The following is a 5,931-nucleotide window of genomic DNA, read 5'->3' as shown; positions in this document are numbered from 1 at the left end:
GTTCTGTTTGTGCAGCAGTAATGACACTAATCACAACTTTAAAGCAAACGTGTTATGGTCTTAGATTTTTTTTTCCAAGGAAAAGGAAAAGGGAAATAATACATTTCATGATTTCTCCATAAACTCGTAAAGGCCTCATAAAGGGCCCAGAGTTCTACAGAAGGCTCTTGTCGTCTTCTCATCTGATTGTGTGTCTACATTGCTTTTACCCACTTTTCCTGAGGCACCGACATTGAACAAAAAGATTTATTCTTGTTCTTATCCATTTTCAATTTTCTGGAAATAACAAATGTTGCTTTTCACTATTTTTCGTCACAAGTGTGGACCATTTCAACTCATTGTGGGTTAAACCAACTTTCTTAAGATTATTTGTGAATACAATCATTTTTAATAAAATGGTTTTTAGGGAAAATTTATTCAGAGTTCACATGAGCAGCTTAAAAGCTTTTGCAATGCAGTCCACTTCAACATGACGATTTTCTGCACTTGAAAAACAGACAAATTAGAGGCTATTTTCTTTATAATAGAAAAAAAGTGTTATTTTATAGAATAATCATGGAGTTTTAAATATGATCTTCTCATTACATTTAATTGTGATTCAATTGTAAAGCATTTAGAAACAGAAGTAGTCATAAATTTAGTGGGGGTAAACACAGATTGAACCAGGAATTATCAAAGAATTTGGAAGAATTATACAACTTAAGAATTTCGTTGGTTCTAGTAAGTGCTCACATATCTGAAATATCCTTGCCTGCAATCAAAACAATGTGAAGACTAATTACAATAAGAAATACTCAACCTTCAAATAAATTCCTACAATTCTTTGTGGAATTGCTAAATCAAAGGATATGTACATTTGTAATTTTGATAGGTACAGTAATGCTAAATTTCCCTCCATAGAGATTAAACTAATTACATTTCTATCATTTATTTTTTAATCCCCAAAGACATCATTATTTTTGTTTTATACAGTCAACGTTTGTTAGATTTATTGACACATTTAGAGCTTCCTGTGTTCTTCATTCCTTCATCATTTCTGACTCTCCATATGGGATCATTTTTCTTTTTTTAAAATATGCCCCTTAGAATTCCCTTTAGCAAGCTTCTGCTGGTTGTAAACTCTTTGTCTTCTTTGTCTGAAAATGTCTTTATTTGTTTCCTTCCTGAAATAATTTCAAATTGACAATTATTTTCTCTTAGCACATTGAAAATCTCATTCTTTGTCTTCCGGTTTCCACTGTGGCTGTTAAAGAATTAGGTCTCACACAGTCTGACTGTTTTAACTCCCTCTAAGATAATTAGTTTTTCCCCCTCTGGCTGCTTTGAAAATTTGTCTTTGCACCTTTAAAATAATTGTATTGTTTCATGTTTTTGTTTGTTTTGTTTTGTTTTAGTTCCACTGCATGTATCTAGTTGTAGATTTTCTCCCCTGCTTAGGATTTGATGAGTTTCTTAAATCTGTGGATTTGTCTTTCTTGTAAGTTATTAGTTATTATCATTTCAAATATTGTCTTTTAGTTATTTTTTCTCCTCTCTTTTTAGGACACTTATTAAATGTATATTAGACCTTCTTATTTTATCATCAATGTTTTTTAACCTCTTTTCTGTATTTTTTTGTCCTCTGTGCTACATTCTACATAATTTCTTCTGACCAACATCCAGTTCACCAATTTTCTCTTTAGCTCTGTCTAGCCTGCTGTTAAACTATATTTGAGTAATTAATTTTAGTTATAGAGTTGTTTGTTTTTTGGAGTTCTATTTGTTTGTTAGTGTAATTTTATAGTTCCTGATTCCCCAAAGACATTTTCTTTTCTTTTCTTTTCTTTTTTTGAGACGGAGTCTCGCACTGTCCCCTAGGCTGGACTACAGTGGCGCGATCTCGGCTCACTGCAAGCTCCGCCTCCTGGGTTCACGCCATTCTCCTGCCTCAGCCTCCCAAGTTAGCTGGGACTACAGGCACCCGCCACTGCGCCCGGCTAATTTTTTGTGTTTTTAGTAGAGACGGGGTTTCGCTGTGTTAGTCAGGCTGGTCTTGATCTCCTGACCTCATGATCCACCCGTCTCGGCCTCCCAAAGTGCTGGGATTACAGGCGTGAGCCACCGCGCCCGGCCAACATTTTCTTTTCTTTTCTTTTTCTTTTTTGAGATAGGGTCTTGCTCTGCTGCCCAGGCTGGAAGGCAGTGGTGAGATCATAGTTTACTGCATCCTCGACCTCCTGAGCTCAAGCAATCCTCCCACCTCAGCTTCCCAAGTAGCTTGGACTATAGGCACATGCCACTGTACCTGGCTAATTTTATTTATGTTTTTGTGTGTGTGTGTGTGAAGACAGAGTCTCATTATGTTGTCCAGGCTGGTCTCAAACTTCTGGCCTCAAGCAATCCTCTCCCCTCAGCCTCCTAAGTGCTGGGATTACAGGCATGAACCACAGGGCCTGGCTCCCAGAGATATTTTTCAAGGTAGTCTTTTATTTCTTAATATGTAAAAACAGGTGGCTGGGCACAGCAAGGACTCTGAGGAAGGCCTGTTTCTTTTGTTTCTTTGTTTGTTTTTGTTTATTTTTGCCCAGGCTGGAATGCAGTGGTGTGATCATAGATCACTGCAGTCTCAACCTCCTCCCTCAGCCTCCCAAGTAGCTGTAACTACAGGTGCATGACACCATGCCCAGCTGATATGGTTTGGATTTGTGTCCCTGCTCAAATCTCATGCCAAATGTAATCCCCAGTGTTGGAGGAAGGGCCTGGTGGGAGGTGATTGCATCACGGGGGCAGATTTTCCCCTTGACGGTCTCGTGATAGTGTGATAGTGAGTGAGATCTGTTTGTCTAAAAGTGTGTAGCACCTCCCCCTTCACTTTCTTTGTCCCACTGCAGCCATGTGGGACATGCCTCCTTCCCCTTCACCTTCCACCATGATGGTATATCTCCTGAAGCCTCCCCAGCCATGCTTCCTGTACAGCCTGTGGAACCATGAGCCAATTGAACTTCTTTTCTTTATAAATTACCCAGTCTCAGGTAGTTCTTTATAGCACTGCAAGAACAGACTAATATACCAGCTAATTAAAACATGATTTTTTTTTTTTTTTGTAAAGATGGTGGCTTGCTGTGTTGCCCAGGCTGGTCTAGAAGGTCTAGCCTCAAGTGATCTTCCTGCCTGAGCCTCCCAAAGTGCTGGGATTACAGGTGTGAGCCACTGTGCCCAAAGCCTGTTTCTGGGAGACGTGGGATTCTTCTGATAGGTGTTTTGGCTCAAGGACTCACCATCAGTCTTACTGAACTTCCTTAGAACTGCATTGCAGCTCAAGATTCTTCCTCCTAGCCTTCCTTGTTCCCTCTCTGCTGCACAGGGACCACAATGGCAGTGTAGTATAACTCTCCACTATTCCACAATTCCCTTGGCTGCCTACCCACTTTCCGGGACAGGCATTCCCCTAATAAATTCTTGCATGTCTAATTCTGTCTTGGTGTCTGCCTCTTGTAGAACCTGGACCAACATAAAGGGTACAAGGAATAATTGAAGAAAACAGATGATAAATGGGGATTTGAAGTTGCTTCACACACTGCCAGGTGGGCAAAGACGATGCTATCCTGGTTGGTAGGTGGGGTGTGAATAGTCCCTGGCACAAAGTGAGGCTTAATTACTAGAGATTTCACCAGTAATGATGTGAAAAAATGTCCCAGTGAAAGGGCCGTGGTAGAGACGCAGGCATTCAAAAGATTTGGAGGTGGGGGCAGGAATCCATGCCTACCAAGACAGCAGAGTGGCTAGTTACTGCTACATTGTATTGATGCCGTGCAGAGAGATAATGAGAAACTGGGACCCTTAACACATTATTCATGGTTAACTGTAGGAGCCTCAGTGGTAACTTACAAAGGGGCCCTGTCTCCTGCAGTGGAGGAGAATGAATGGAACCCACATGATCCACTTGGGTGCATCCCGGTACGCCCTTGCCCTGCTGGAATTGTGAATGGACACATGCAACAAGCCCAGCCTTAGGAGAGTGTGAACATCAAGGGCTCAGACCTCTCAGGAATGAAGAGTTGGTTCACACCACCAGGTGAGCCATCAAGAGCTGCTGAGATGATTGCTGAAGATGAGGCGAATCCCAACTGGGGAGAGGAGTAACAGCTGCAGCCCTGAAATCAGCTGCAGTGATAGAGGCGTCATTCCCCCGACACTCCTCTTTTAGGTTTCCGCTTGTTAAGAATAAATTCCCACAATAACCAAAGAGGAACTCCTCCCTGAACCCATATGGAGAAGGGCAGGACAGTACCAGGGGTGGTGGCTGGGAGATACTTCTCTCAGGTCTCCAGTTTCAGGGAGTATAACTGACTGACGGCCTCAGCTGCTCCCAGCTAATGCCCAAGCAGGGCAGGGATGCTAAGCTGGGTCTATCTCTGGGAAACACAAAACTCCTCTGATGGGCACCTTTGGCTCAGGGTTTCCCATCGGCCTTGACAAGCTCTTTTAAAACTGTACCTGCAGGGTAAGACTCTTCTATCCCCCGCTCCTTCCTTCCCTTTCTCCTTCACCTGCGTCACAGTCTGATGGCTCTCCCCATCTTCTCTGGCTTATGCCCATTTTCCCTCATTTCCTGCATTCGAGAAGTATTAGGTGTTTCCCGCAATAAATCTCTTTCTCATTTAACCCCATCGTGGTGTCTGCTTTTTTCAGCAGACTAACAGGTCTGTTATTTCTGTTGTTCTCATTCATGGTGCCTTATTTCCTTGTGTTCCTGGTTATCTTTGACTGTGTGTTCATCACTATCATTAAACTATTAGTTAAGGGGTTTTCCCTGGGATCTGAGATGAAGGTTTTCTGCAAAAAAGATGTTCATTTGCTTCTTCTAGGCACCTGCAAATACCAGTGGCCCAGGAGCACCTTACACCATGTTGTTGGCTTCAGGTCCTCTGGGATTTCTCAGGTAACATAAACCTGGGCTGCTCTTCTCAGGGAGGATGAGCCCTCTCCTGAGAATATAACTCTATTCTTAGCCTCCACCTTGTTCAGACCCAGGGCTTCCTTTCTTTTCCCTTTGTCCTCTTCAGCTTCAAAATGAAAATTCACAATTGTTAGGATCCACAGATAGCCTTTGGGCAAATGTAGCCTTCATACTCCGCATACCATTCTGGGTTTCTGTTTCTCCTCCAACATTTGCAGGGTAATTCCTCATGATCAGATGAGGATTTTAAAAATATTTTATTTAGCATTTTTAGTTGTTTTCGGGTGGAAGGTTGGTGGAAATAGCACATCATTACCAGACAACAAAGGTCAGATGTGTTTGTTTTCTCCATATGAATTTAGAATCAGCTTTGTCTGATTGCCAGAAAACAGTCTGTTGGATTTTTTTAAAACTCAAATATATTAATTATTTACAAATCAGTTACATTTACTGACATAGTCTATCAAATTTTGCGTTCACTTTTGTTTCTTGTAACTCACGTTTTTCTCCTGGGATCAGATTTCTTCCTGCTGAAGCACCTCTTTCAATGTTTCTTTTGGTACATGTCTGAAAATATCCTTAATTTGCCCTCATAATTGTGTGAAACTTAAGCTGGACACAAAATTGTGATTTGACAGTTATTTTCCTTCAGTCCTTTAAATATATGACTATTTTATTCTGGCATCTATTCTTGCTGCCAATTTAATGATTAATCTTTTGTAAATAATCTGTCTTTTATCTTTGATAGCTTTTGAGACTTACTCCTTCTCTTCTTGTCATTTAATTTCATTTGAATGTGTCTCCATGGGAATTCATCCTAATCTTGCTTGTTGCTCAGAGTTCACTCTCAATGTGCAGTCACCTCACACTTGCAGTTTCTGGCTATTCAAATGTTGTTTCCCTGCCATTCTTTCCGTTTTCTTCTGGAAATGTTTGTTGGAGCTTCTGAACTATCTTTAAAAAATTTTTAATTTTGTAAAGACAGAGTCTTG

Source organism: Gorilla gorilla, chromosome 3 (genome assembly GCF_029281585.2).
Source record: "Gorilla gorilla gorilla isolate KB3781 chromosome 3, NHGRI_mGorGor1-v2.1_pri, whole genome shotgun sequence".
Classification (NCBI taxonomy): domain Eukaryota; kingdom Metazoa; phylum Chordata; class Mammalia; order Primates; family Hominidae; genus Gorilla; species Gorilla gorilla.
The sequence above is the reverse complement of the archived record's forward strand: the minus strand, read 5'-3'. Positions refer to the sequence as shown.